The following is a 14,634-nucleotide window of genomic DNA, read 5'->3' as shown; positions in this document are numbered from 1 at the left end:
TTAAAAGCTGAACTTTCTTTTTTTTTTTTAATTTTTTTTAACGTTTATTTATTTTTGAGACAGAGAGAGACAGAGCATGAATGGGGGAGGGTCAGAGAGAGGGAGACACAGAATCTGAAACAGGCTCCAGGCTCTGAGCTGTCGGCACAGAGCCCGACGCGGGGCTCGAACTCACAGACCGCGAGATCGTGACCTGAGCCGAAGTCGGCCGCTTAACCGACTGAGCCACCCAGGCACCCCAAAAGCTGAACTTTCAAAAACAGACGTTTGGAACAAAGAGTGCCCTTTAAGAGGAGTGAAATAAAGGAGAAAAATCAGTGACTCAAAAGAAAAAAAAAAAAAGGACAAAGAGGGCAAGAAGGGCAAAAGGCAGTTTTCGTTTAAGAACTCGTAAGACAAACCAAACTCTACAGGAGACTGAAAAGAAGTCACAGACACGTTCAGAAATACAGAATCTAGAAAGAAAATGCGAAGCAGCTAGCACTAAAACAACAGATTTACACAAATCATGAAAATATTACGAACACTCATACAAGAATAAGTGTTAAAACCACGATGAAATGGACATATTTCTAGAAAGTTATAAAATGCCCAGATTGGTCTACAAAAGGAAGAGTCAGACTAATAAAGAGAGTGAGACGGTGAACGCCTGCTCGCCACACTCAGTCTCAGGACCCACGGCGGGACAGGGGGAGCCCGATCACGCTGAAGCTACAGGCGTTCCTCATCTCATAGAAATGATCCCAAAACAAGTTTAACCTATTTTACACGAGACCCGTACAGTTTCAATTCCAACTAGATAAGGGTAAGAAAAGTATAGGCCGATTTTATTGGGTAACACAGATGTCAAAACTAGGCTTCAAATCCAACCATATTTTAAAATTCAAGACACAGTTGGCCCCACAATGCACTGCATGATCTGGCCTCAAAGCATCCATCACTGTAATGCAATTTATCACATGCATGGACTAAGGGATCAAAATCGCATGGCCATGAATAGATTTTAAGAAAAAGTATTTGCTAAAGGTCAACACCTAATTATTATTTAAAAAAAAAAAAAAACTCTCAGAAAAGGAAGGGAAAGGGAATCAAGGTAATTGCTTAATCCGTTTAAGGCGTCTACCAAAAATTCCCTTGAGACCAGGAAAGAGCAGGCCACCATCACTAACCCACTATGCGACGGAGTCCTTGAGTTTCTGGCCAACCAAACAAGCCACTCTGGTTCAAGGAGTGGAAGGAAAGGGGTAAACAAAAGAGTCACTTTTTTTGCATATGATATTATCCCCAGGGAAAGGTAACAGAGTCAAGGTAATCAGTAAAACTAGAAAGAGACTCAGCAAGCCTGCCAGTTTCAAAATCGGCAAACAAAACCGGTTGTTTTTCTTCCATACCACAATCATCAATCAGAAGAAAAAAAAATGTTTTTAAATAAGACACTGGTCACGACACCACAAAACTGTAAAGGACTAGAAATTAATTAAATAAAGATTTCACAAAACCTTTTTGGAGGAAGAAGACCTAAATAAATGGAGAAGTATCTTTGTTCAAGGATGGGACAACTTAAAAGGTCTTCATTTCCCCCCTGCCCCCAAATTAACCTGTAGATTTCATCCAAATGCAATAGAGACTCCAGCAGAACTTGAGGGGGAACCAGACAGATATGTGCATCAAAGAACAATAGACCTTGAGTCGCCAAGGTGCTTTGAAAAAGAGCCAAAGAGTTGGGGCGCCTGGGTGGCTCAGTCGGTTAAGCGGCCGACTTCGGCTCAGGTCACGATCTCGCGGTCCGTGAGTTCGAGCCCCGCGTCGGGCTCTGTGCTGACAGCCCGGAGCCTGAAGCCCGCTTCAGATTCTGTGTCTCCCTCTCTCTCTGCCCCTCCCCTGTTCATGCTCTGTCTCTCTCTGTCTCAAAAAGTTAAAAAAAAAAAAAAAAAAAAGTTAAAAAAAAAAAAGAAAAAGAGCCAAAGAGGATAAATTCACGTGATCAGAAATTAAAACACATATAAAGCCACCGTAAAATGGTGTGGTGCCAGTGCAAGAAGAAACAAATAGGGGGCAGAACAAAAGAATGACCCTAGAAGCATCCCCACGTGTATATGAGGCCCTGACGTACAAGAGACGCGGCTCCCAAAATCACAAGGTAGGAGACAAAACTGTTCAGCAATGTTGGAAAACCTGGCTACCTCTCTGTACAAAAACCATGTCCAACCTAAAGATCTAAACGAGGAAGACCAATGTTTGATGGTTATGTGACATAGCCATCAAAATACGAGTATCTTTGGGGCACCTGGCTGGCTCACTTGGTAGAGCATGAGACTCCTGATCTCAGGGTTATGAGTTCAAGCCCCACGTTGGGCATAAAGATTACTTAATAAACTTTAAAAGAGAAAAAAAAGACATGGAGCCCCTTGGGTGGCTCGGTCGACTGGGCACCCAACTTCAGCTCAGGTGACGATCTCACTGTTTGTGGGTTTGAGCCCACAGTTCAGAGCCTGCAGCCTGCTTCGTTTGGATTCTGTGTCTCCCTCTCTCTCTGCCCCTCCCTGGCTTGTGCTCGGTCTCCCTCTCAAAAATGAAAACCAACCAAAAATGAATTAGAAAAGAATTCATTTTTTATGGGGCACCTGGGTGGCGCAGTCGGTTAAGCGTCCGACTTCAGCCAGGTCACGATCTCGCGGTCCGTGAGTTCGAGCCCCGCGTCAGGCTCTGGGCTGATGGCTCGGAGCCTGGAGCCTGTTTCCGATTCTGTGTCTCCCTCTCTCTCTGCTCCTCCCCCGTTCATGCTCTGTCTCTCTCTGTCCCAAAAAAAATAAATTAAAAAAAACATTGAAAAAAAAAGAAAAAGAAAAAAAAAAGAAAAGAATTCATTTTTAAAGAAGCATTAAAAAAAAAAAGTACATGATTATCTTCATGATTCCGAATGGGGAAAGATGTTCTCAAGAGGGAAATCACACACCAAACATGAGGGGGAAAATCAGATAGATTGGAGTTCATCAAAATTAAGTTTTTTTACATATCGAAGGACACTACAGACAAATCAACAAAAGAGACTGGGAAAGATCATTTGCAACAGCAAAAACCAACAAAGGATTAGCATGCAAAACATACAAAGAACTCTTACAAATCAACAACAACAAAAAAGTAAATCATTAAAAAAAAAACAAAACAAAATACTATATGACCAGACAATTTACAGAAGGGTAAATCTGAAAATCTTAGAAGTATAAAAGAGGTAGGTAACAAGCATGAACCTTCCCGGTGATTAGAGAAGAATCACACAACGCTGAAGTACCACTTTAAAACCATCAGAATGGCAAAAAGTCTCCAGGAAGTGCTGACACGAACGTGGAGAGAGCAGTGGTGCCTCTGCTCTGGGAAGCAATCTGGCAGCACTTAGTGAAATTAACAGCCCTTTTCACTCTGGACGCAGCAACCCACTCCTGGACCAGCCATCATGCCCTGTGCGTTTTAAGGATGCCAGAGGCACTGGGGTATTAGAGACCACAATGTGGAGCCACCCCCACAGAAATGGACCCAGAAGCCGGGCGGTGCTAAGAACTGAACTTATGTCCCCCAAATTCATATGCTGAAGTCCTAGCCCTTGAAGTGATGACATCTGGAGGTGGGTCTTTCGAAGGTCATGAGGGTGGGGTCCCCACGATGGCATTAGCAACCTTGTAAGAGACACCAGGGTGCTCCCTCACTCTCTCTCAGGCCCGTCTGTCGCCTGGAGGATACAGCAGTCTGAAAGCCAGGAAGAGGACGCTCACCAGGAATGCAAACTGCAGGCACCTTGACCTTGGACTTTCAGCCTCCAGAGCTGTGAGAAATAAAATGTGTGTTGTTTAAGCCGCCCAGTCTAGAGTATCTTGTTACATCAGCCTGAGCGAACCAAGACAAGTGGATTCTTCAGATGGAATCCAATGCAGCTATCATGAAGGACGACCAAACTGTGTAGGGAGGAACATGGTCAGATCTCCAAACCAGTGACGAGTGAAAAGGAGGGAGAAAGACGTACAGCACATCACCAGACAGGAGTTAAGCTACTTACACCTACAAAGCAGGGCGCCCCGTTCACAAGAATACAGCTGTGTAGAGGCATACTAAACACCAGCATAGGGCAGGAGGGCCAGCGTCTAGAAATGGGGGTGGAGCCTAAAGGAAGAAAAACTTACTAAGATGAATCATGTGTGCTGTGAACTGATGAGTGATGAGGGTGAGACACACACACACACACATACCCCCAGAGGCAGACAGAAAACAGGGGTCTGGATTTTCCTGCCCATCTCGTACAAATCGGTGTTAAAACTCTTACCCTTTGACTTAAGGATTTCAATGTTTAACACCATAAAACAATCGGCAGGATGTTCCTAAACTTGGAAAATTACAACGAACTGAGTTGGTGACGGCCCTCCGTGTCAATTCCACACCTATCTGAATCGACAGACCCTCGCAGAACACACACACACACACACACACACACACACACACACACAGAGCTGAAAAAGATTTGGTATTTTGCCTTAACTTCTGGAACCTGTCAATTTCATTCACAATTTACACCAGCTTCTAATTATACTTAACTGAATATTAACCATTCTAATTGCTTAATGCTTTATTGGCTCCATGCAAAGTATCGAGGGACATCTGGCTGGGCAAATGGGACCCTGCCTGCTGCTAGGAGAGACAGCTTGGAGCACACACTCCTCCTCATGCTCTTATGTCTACCCTCATCCAGAACCAGAGCATCTCAAAAGCAGGACTACTAAGTCCACACCAGCAAAGCAGCCAAAAGAAACTTTCTACCATCCGGATTTTAACCATAACACTCCTGTTTCCCATCACAGAAAGTTGGGGGAAGGGTGACTGCAAGACTGAGAGCCCAGGCCCCTTCCACATTCCTGCTCCGCGTCCCCTGCACTGCACACTGTCCTGCCCCCCAACCCCCACCGGCCCGCCAACGCTTAGATTGGTGGCAGCTGGCCCTGGAGCCTCTTTGCCCACAGGCACGTTCATGGGCTTTGTCCTGGCTCATCTCCTTTTAGGAGAGAAGCAGCACTTTTCCAGCAGCAACCCTGACATCCCCTGCCTCTCTGGCCAGAACTAAGGGCAACCCCCACCACGCCTGGCCGCAGGGAAGGCCCTGCCAGGACAGTTTAGACAAACATCTGGTTTCGCCCCGGTGCGGGGGAAGAGTGAGGAGGCAGGCGGGCGCAGAGGGGAGAGACCCCGGGTGGGCCACCAACAGCATCTGCCGTTAGCCAAACACACGGCCTGCTCACGCGTCCATCTGTCTCTCACGCTGGTTCCAAAGTGAGGCAGCTCCACCACGCAAGGAACCCGACGAGGCGGCCGGAGGGAGACCAGAGCAGGAAAAGGTGCAGCGGCCCAGGCATTAGATGAGCACCTGGAGAACAAACAGGAGCCCCACCCAAGACGTCCAACAGCAGCAGGCTCGGAAACGGGAACACAGAGTCCCCATATGTGACCCAGAGTTCCTACTCCTGGGCGTGTACCGAGAAAAGCCGAAAACGCTTCGCACAGAAACTTGCACACAGACAGGTGTTCGCAACAGCATTATTCGTAAAAGCCCTAAAAGCGGAAACGATCCAAATGCCCATCGTTTATGAAAGGATCATCAGATGTTGTATACCCACACCGCGGGATCTCATTCGGCCACAAAAGGAATGAAGAAGGGATACACACTACGACATACGTGAACACAGAAGATACTACACCGAATGAAAGAAGCCAGACACAAAAGGCCACGTGTTGTAGGGTTCCATTTATATGTGAAATATCCAGAACAGGGAAATCCATGGGGGCAGAAAGTAGAGGGATGGTTACACAGAGCCTCGGGCGGGAAGGGGCAGGGGGAGGCCCAGGGCAGATGCAGGGGTCACGGCTAACAGGTACGAGCCTCTTGCTGGAGGGTGGAAAATGTCCTGGAATTCGACTGTGGTGACAGTTGCACAACATGAGGAACACACCCACAAGCTGAACTGCACACTTTAAAAAGGTGAATACAGTGAATTTTATATGAATTTGATCTTAAAAAACAAAAAGTAACAAATGAGTGCCTGGCTGACTCTGTCTTGATCTCGGGGTGATGAGTTCAAGCCCCAGGCCGAACTATGTCCTCCATGTCTTCGGGGACATAGAGCTTACATTTAAAAAAATTCAGAAATCAAAAAAAAAAAAAAAGTAACAACACAGGTATGGGCTTTGTGTACAGGGAGCTGTCCTCTGAAGCGTGTTCAATAGAAAAAAAAGTGTTCCAAGAGCACTCTGTACCAGGACATCCCCCAACCAAAATGTAAACCTGGTCGTATACTCAAAATGTTTTCAGGTCACACTGTCCCTTAAAAAACAGAAATCTGTAAGACGTTTAGACATCCTATTGGCCCTCGCCCTAACCCAAATATCAGCCTCAGCTCAAGCTTCCGGAAGCAGGGGCTCCTCGGCCAGCGCATCTGCTCTGTGTACACCCAATGGGGAACACACTGGAAAACTCAGAGACGGCATTAAAAAAAAAAAAAAAATCTATTTGAGGCATAAGAATCAGCTTTTGGAAAAACGCCCTAAGCCTCTCAAATAAACAGCAGGCATCTCACAGACACAGGACACTGGCCACTGAATTCCATACGCAGGCACCTCTGTTTCAAGTCCCTTCCGAGGAGCCTCCCGGCAAGAACAGCTGGATGGCAGGTGTGCCTGGGGCAGGGAAGGCAGGCGGGCAGGCGGGCAGCTGTGCTGGGACATGGCGGAAGGGCCCGACCCCCCTCCTCCCTCGTGGGAACGCTGCTTCCCCATTCTGGAAGGGGCTGCACAGCCCCCATTAGGAGACGTGGGTGTTTTAGAGGCAGCCATCAACTCGGGTATTTCTTAGCTAGACCCCTTCCCTCCTCCTAAGGCAGAGTAAAACCACCACCATGTGCAAAGTTGCGGGGGGGGGGGGTGGGGGGCAGACTTTCTGGAAAGTCCACAAACACACACTCTGTCCTGGGGTCTGAGGCTCGGTTTCCTGGTCCCAGAAGCCCTGCATGTGGGCCACCTGGAAATAACACCACCACGCAGTAACCTTTTTAAACCTGCTTCCACCTTCCTTGTTCACCCCAGAGTGGTTCTCACACCTTTTCTTTTCGCTAGAAACCATCTCTTCGGCTCTTTGACACTCCGCGTTCACCTGGGAGCAGCCTCCCTCCCGCATCCCAGAAGAATGTCACAACAGGGCCCTCCGCTTCCCCTGGCACCCCAAACTTACAAAGAAGAGTCCTTCCCTTCAACCTGGAAACAAGTTCGAGCCTTTGCATCCCCAGACAACCCTCCCACACCTGCACTTCCCACGCGTCTCACACCCCGCACCTCGCACCTCGCACCTCAGCGGAGGGGTGGGATTGGAAGGCGCCCTGGGCAACCCAGGGGCAGGCGACCTGTCCCTGGGGCGCCGTGGCTCCCATGCTGAACGGGAAGTGGCCCTCCCGATAGCCAGCAGGCATGAACCCCCACCAGTACCTGCCTGACTTGCCACCAGGTATCACGCTATAATTAGTCATTGTAATTGAAGCCGAACGTAATTAATTACATAATTTCGAAGTGTTCAAGCTTAATTCCATTAAAATTACATCATGAAACTGGGGAATTACAAAGGATTACCGACAAAAAGCAAATAGGGATGAATAAAGGAACTCCAGACTGACTCCCTGCACATCTGAGTCACGCCCAACGCTCAAGAACAGGATAGTAGTGACCGCACCTGCCTTTAATAAACCCGTGGGGCCCAGCCAGGTGGCAGGGTGCAAGGGCTGCCTCTCGAAGGGCCAGCCCCAGGTGACACCAGCCTGCCGGACGCCTGGGGTCCAATGGACCCAGAAGGCCCTCCCTGCGCCGCTCCCTGCCCCTCCCCCACTCAGGTTCCTCTGCTGACACCTCGCCCATAGGTGGCCCCTTCTCAGCCAAGGCCACCACGACCCCACGGGCCCTGCCCCAAAATTCCAGGGCCCAGGTTCTGTCTGCCCTCTTCCTTACCCCACACCCTCGGGCCAGTGTCTTCTCTCCTGTCCCTCCCCACCTCTCACCAGAACTGTGCCTTCCACACACCCCTCCCACTGTCTTTACCACCCCTCCCGCCTCACTCTGGTCAGCCCTTCCGATGACTCAGTGGGGCTGCGCGCTGAGGTCCTGTTCTGTCTGCTCCACGGCCCTGGGCACGGGCAACACGTCATGGATGTATTCCGTACCTTCGCTCTCCATCTCCCTGCTAGAAGGTAGGTCCCCTGAAGGCCGGGGTTTCCCCACTGTTCTGGTCATTAGAATGCTGTGCTACAACCCTGCATGGCCCACAGGAGATGAAATCAGTCAAGGGAGCAGGACAGCCACGGACCATCTTTCCAGGACCCAGGCCTTATAACCCTGACACCTGGGGATACAGGGTGTCCTGCAGTTCATCGAGCAGCAGGGCTGGGGACCCGTTCCTCTTGGCACCCCAGGGGTGATCAGGCACCGTGGAGACACTCTCGAGGAATGAACGAATGGCCCCAACGGTCCGTGCAAAAAAGGAGTCACTCCAAAACAAACCAAACTGCCAGCAACTTCGCTCAAACACGCTGCATTATTTCCAAGCCGGCTGCACCTTGTAGGTTTTCTTTTTAAATTCGTAAAACTTCATTACAAAAAAAGCTGCATCGTCCCAAAAAAACCAGACACGCAAAAACAGTCATCTGAATCCAGCGTAGCCTAGCAGCTCCGTTTTTCCATGATAATGTCCTCGACTAAAGTAAGCTGAGATCTAAGGAGTATCACCTGGCCAGACTTCTTCTCTCGGGACAGATGCTCACCCGCAGACCCCTTACAAAGCCAGCCTCTCGCCAAACACACCCCAACAATGCCTTCCGTGTGTAACTGAGGACAGAGCCCTGGTGTGGCTGGTGCTGGCAGGTGATACTGCACGGATCTGAACCCAGCATCACTGCTGTGCCTCAATCGGCCAGACTCCCAGGGGCTCAGCGAGCGGGGATTTTGTCTTGGCCATCCAGGGTGAAAACACAAATATTAGGCTCTCACAGCAAACTGTTCCCCAACACCAGCTCAGGTCCCATGTCTCAGAGACCAGCCCTGGTTAGGTTTGCGCTCCCCAGCCACCGCAGCTGAACAGGGCACAGCCTCGGGGCCACCAGCTCCTTCCCTCCTTCCCCGTGGCCCAGGGATCAGGCCTCTCTCCTGCCTCCCATTTCCCCAGATCTCTTCCGCCGCCATTTGCTGGATGCACAGACAGGGCACAGAGGATAGCAGGGGACACAGAAAGGAGGGCTACTTTCAGCTCGAGGCCATCACTGCACCCCAGGTACCAACCAGATAAAGTCTGCTGATGGGAAGATTCATTGCCGGCCAAGGAGGATCGCATTACCTTCTCTTTGGTGCTCCATCGCTAGGACTCCGAGTCTCAAGGCAGGGGAGGCTCTAGAAAAGTTCTTTCGAGTCTCAAGGCAGGGGAAGCTCTAGAAAGGCTCACAAATCCACCAAGGTCTCCCACAGAAGGTGTCCACCCGCCAAGGTCAACTCAGGTACATGCACGTCCACCACCCCAGGCTTCATTTTCATCCCGGGTGACTCACACTAAGTGACTTCCCCACCCCAAACTCATCTCAGGGCTGGGTGGGGGGAGTGGTCCGTGGACAGGGGCCTGCTCCTGAGTCCCCCCACTGCAGCGCCTCATCACGAGGACCTGCGGCTTCTGCAGAGCCGGCCTCGTGAACAGCAGGGATCAGCAGGAAAGCCATGGGCCCAGGAATCAGCTACGCTCTTGGGCTCCCGGCTTCTCACCTAACCAGCTGGGTCCTCTGGCCTCCTCGGGGCTGCTAAGGGCCCGCACCGCATCTGCCCCTAGTCAATACTCAGGAAATGATAGCTGTTAGCGTATATTTAACAACAACAACAACAAAACCGCTTTCAGCCTCTGCCTGGTCACCAGTGGTCATAAGACCAGCTATGATAACGTGCGATCCACATTACCAGCAGCGACGCTGTCCTTCTCTTGCCCCTCGACTGAAACATCACAGGAGTCCGGGCCCCAGGGCCGGGAAGTTAAGATTCAGGCGGGGGTCCCCCAGTTGAGATCGGCTCTCCAGCCCTCCCCACCTCAAATGAGAGGCCAGCCTCTCGACACCGACTGAAAGGCATACAAACCTTCCACCAGCTTCAAACCCCACGATTCATCTCCTCACCTGTGCCTTCAACGGCAGCCTCTCCACTGAGCTCCGCCCTCCTCCTCCCCAGGGCTCAGCCCCTGAACTCCCACCGGACCTCCCAAATCCCACAGACCCCGCAGGGAACACACCCTCTGCCCCTGGCAGGGGTGGCTCCTCTCCCTCCTCCCCGTCCCTGTGGACACCGCCCCCCCCCAGGCTGGGCCCTGGGGTCTGTGGCTCCTCAGATGCCCCTGGCAAGCCTTGCTTCCCCCAAACCCATGCAAATGCTTCTGCAGCCAGACAGTGACGTCACCTTCACAAAAATATCCTAGGTACTTTCTTTGTAAATGAAGAAACAGAGAAAGGCAGGCAGGCTACAGAGGCCACTGCTCCGCCCCGGGGCTGGTCCGAGGCCTCTGCCCAGCTGCACGCCAGGCCCACGGGGCGGCTTCTAGGGGCTGCGCACATTCTCGACCCTTCTCCAGTGCTGACACCCGGACCTTCGGGCCTCCTGCTGCTTGCTTTCTTGTGCACGGGTTGGGTTCTAATCATTACAGTGCGCACTTTCCCCATTCACAGGGGGAAGTTTCCTCCCATTCAGGCCCTGGGCAGAGTCAAAGAATAAATCTCTGTCAGAGGATTGTTCTGCCTAATTCTATTTTTAAAAATGTGGATTTTTTTTTTTATGTTTTATGTACCACAAATACAATTACATATACTTTAACCAATGTACACGTCACTTCGCAAAGACGGAATGGAAATAAACAAGAAATCCATGTTCTGTCGCGATTACGTATATGGCCATCAGTAGCTTTCAAAACACAACCATTTTCTATACCTATCTACTTTGCACAATCCAAAAACGAATCCCGTTTGCTTTCTTAAATGAACTAGCTGAACTAGTCTTAAATCCGAATATATGGGGCTGCCCCCTTGAAAAAGGCCAATGGCTCTCCTGCAGCAGGACTTACAGGTGCGTAACAACACAAGGTGCAGAACAGGAGCGTGAATGGTTAAGGAGAGCCGGAAGCTATGGTGGATGCTACGTGGGGTCCATCAGAATCACCAAAGAAGGGAGGCAGACCTTAGAGACCACCAGCCACCCTCCAACTGTTCTGCTGGCAGTGGTGAGGGGTGGGGTGGGGAGGTCCCCAGTTTGGACTCCCTTCCTCTACAGCCCTCCATCAACTCATAGCACACAGCTCCGTCACAGCCAATGCCAGCGGCCCGCTCCCCCAGGATGGGAAGTGCTGGAATCCCAGCCTGCATCACCAGCGCCTGGTGCACGGGGCTCCCACGGCTGTTAAAAGCAAGGAAAAAAGGAGTGCGTGAAATAAGGTTTGATGCTCAGATGTGCACAGGGAGGACGAGAGCGTTCTCCCAAATTGAGCATGAATCTGGGATCCTTCTAAGTGGGGCAGAAGGTTTAGGTAAGGCAGGACCAACCATCAGGGACTCTGTCTGCCGAAGGAAAGTGGTCTCCATTCTACACCCAAGTGAGCCACTACAGGAGAGAGAACAGCATGACGGGATCAATGATTTGGGAAGATTAATCTGGCAGCCACATCTATGATGGGTTGCGACCTGTTGTGAACACTTTTGAAACAAGTAAAAGCTACACATTCAGTCCTCATGTGCTAGAAAGATCTGGCTCTCATATACAACAAGCAGCCCCCAACCCTAACTGCAAACACACGCACAAGAGGTTCATTGAAACATCCTTGAGGTGTAAAATAGCAGCAGAATTGCACACCAACACAGAGCAAAGTAAAACAATCGCCAACGATTTCACTCCCCCGACAATGACCTTTTAGCCACAACTGGCAATACCCTCCCTCTCTCAATTCCATGCCAATGGTGACAAATTTGAGAAGTGGGGAGAAGAGAGATGACTGAGGGGTCCCCCGGGATGACCCACTCCAGGTAATGACTTCCTGACTGCGTAGCACCGCTCTCCAGGCTGTTGGCACTCACCGGCCCCTTGGGCTCACCTGCAACTGTGAGGTCCATGGCGGACCAAGTCACCTGGATGGGCGCCTTGCAGCAGCCTGGGCTTCCCATCTGGCTCCTGCGTCGCACACATGCCTACGGAACAGAAGCCTATGGACTCCAGACCTGACTTTGTCCCCCACTTGGCTGATCGCTCTGACAGCACATGGGATTATGTAAGCAAGAAACCGAGGCACAGCTGAAATGAAGCCATTCCAGTAAATTCATGTTTCCACGAATGCTCCTAAAGTCAGTTTTCACTTTCAAAATCATACAACTTAGAACATCTCTGCCGTGTGAACAAGACGGGAAGGTGGAAATGGATCTGCAGGTCTTCCTATAATTTTAGTTGTAATTTCTGCATGTTGGGGACTCAAAATCTTTCCCCTTTAAAAGGTTAGTGTTCTTTTTTTTTTTTTTTAATGTGTATTTATTTTTGAGACAGAGAGAGACAGAGCATGAGCAGGGAAGGGGCAGAGAGAGAGGGAGACACAGAATGTGAAGCAGGCTCCAGGCCCTGAGCAGTCAGCACAGAGCCCGACGCGGGGCACGAACTCACGAACTGTGAGATCATGACCTGAGCCGAAGTCGGACACTCAACCAACTGAGCCACCCAGGCGCCCCTAAAAGGTTAGTGTTCTATGGGCAGTAGCTACCTATGCGCTCAGTGAGGGCAGGGCAGAGCAATGTGAAACAGAAGTAATTCACCATAGGCAGAACCGCGTGGGTTCAAGTTCTAGGTCGACTACCACAGTGAAAAACAGAAAATAAAGGACGTGTTTCACCATTATCTGCCACACCTTGTGGAATGAAGCAAAAATGGTGACAGGAGCAACAGAATGTTCCTATTTTCAGGGTAAGGGGGAAAAAAGAAGTCTTTCCCAAACCTAATCAAAAAAATTAAATGCACAATTCCCTCCAGCAAGAATTTTATTTTTAATTTTCATTTACATAGCTCTCTTTCTTCCAAGAATCTCAAAATAATGGAGCTCCACAAATACTTAGCAAAAAAAATAAAATAAAACAATTATAAAACAACAGTTGTCACAACAGGACAGGCTTGGCAGGGCAGGAGCTCAGAAGGGCAAGAAGCGGCAGGCAGAGGTGACAGCAGGGGTGACAGCAGGCACTTAGGGCAGCACCTCAAAGGCCCTTCCTGCTCTTGCTTGCAGCTTCAGGCTTTTCAAGACATGGATCTACCTTTGGTGTCGTTTATTAGCTTTTTTATTCTGACCCAAATAACGCTCTCTCCCCTAAAAACAGGAGGGAAGGCGGTAATCAAGCAAGGACCGTCACAGGTCCAATATATCACAGAACTGAGATGCCTAAAATGACTTCATATTCTTTTTGGTCTTAAAAACTATGTGAGGAAATAAAATATTAAAAATGTATTGGGGGGAAAGAACCAATGTGAGATAAACTGTCTTTTAGGGGGAAATTGGGAATAAGCTTTTAAGCTAGTTGTTTTTGGTTTGTTGGTTTTTTTTTTTTTTTTTTTTCCAGCTGAGTGGACAGGATCTGAACATCTTACATTTAGCAAAAAGCTGTCAACACCCAAATAAAATCTTAATGACAGTCAGAATGGCATTCCATTTCTTGCAATTTCACAATGTTCCCTTAAAAAAGAGCTAATTTGTCAATTTGTTTTTCCCTTAACCAAATTCAGGATACCTCGCAACCATATATAACTTTTTTAAAAAACGTTAACTCATTTAACTTTTTGAATAAACACAGCCAAATACAAAGATGTCTTTAAGAAAACAACCCTCGTGCTGGTATACTCAGGATGATGCTAAAACATGCTTCAGAGTAAGTTCTGATAATTTCTTCCAACATTGTTCGTAAATCACAGTCAAAAGCATCGAAGGTTTCAACTGTCGGCCGAGTGGGCCCCACTGTGGTGTCTGGGGTTTTACAGAGGTGTGGGCCAGGCACCTGGGAGGCTCAGTCGCTTAAGCGGCTGACTCCTGATCTCTGCTCAGGTCATGACCTCACCGATCATGGGTTCAAGCCCTGTGCCTGGTTCTGTGCTGACAGCATGGAGCCTGCTTGGGATTCTCTCTCTGCCCCTCCCTGGCTCACTTGAGGTCCCACACACACACACACACACACACACACACACTCTCTCTCTCTCTCTCTTAAAACAAATAAACTTAAAAAAATAAATAAATAAATTTAAAAAAAAGGGGATGTGGGCCAACTCATTTTCACAAATGCTTCAGTGAAAAGCAGTAGAATCTATTCAGTTCCATGTAAATCCTCTACCTGGCTATTTTTCCAGGTACTTTGTGATGCTGGGTAAATTCTGGGGAGGAATGAACACCCCCAACCTCGCTCCTCTCCAGCCACCTGTCTGACGGGGGTCCTGAGGAAGGCGGGGGTGGGGGTTCACGTCTGAGGAGCTTCCCCAGGCTGCCCATGGCCCAGGGCTCTAACACACACAAAAATTCTGCCAACT

General features: G+C 49.4%; 1 protein-coding gene and 1 non-coding gene across 13 annotated transcripts in view; one reads left to right on the top strand and one right to left on the bottom strand.

Annotated features, from left to right (window-relative positions):
- The window catches only part of CUX1 (cut like homeobox 1), a 377,843-nt gene that overhangs the window by 347,104 nt on the left and 16,105 nt on the right, over nt 1-14,634 (bottom strand). The gene's annotated exons all lie outside the window — the stretch shown is intronic.
- TRNAR-CCU (transfer RNA arginine (anticodon CCU)) lies at nt 2,286-2,358 on the top strand. Its single transcript has one exon. It is a non-coding gene; the product is annotated as a tRNA-Arg (tRNA).

The sequence above is a fragment of the Neofelis nebulosa genome, chromosome 18 (assembly GCF_028018385.1).
Source record: "Neofelis nebulosa isolate mNeoNeb1 chromosome 18, mNeoNeb1.pri, whole genome shotgun sequence".
In the NCBI taxonomy this organism is placed as follows: domain Eukaryota; kingdom Metazoa; phylum Chordata; class Mammalia; order Carnivora; family Felidae; genus Neofelis; species Neofelis nebulosa.
The sequence above is the reverse complement of the archived record's forward strand: the minus strand, read 5'-3'. Positions and strand labels throughout refer to the sequence as shown.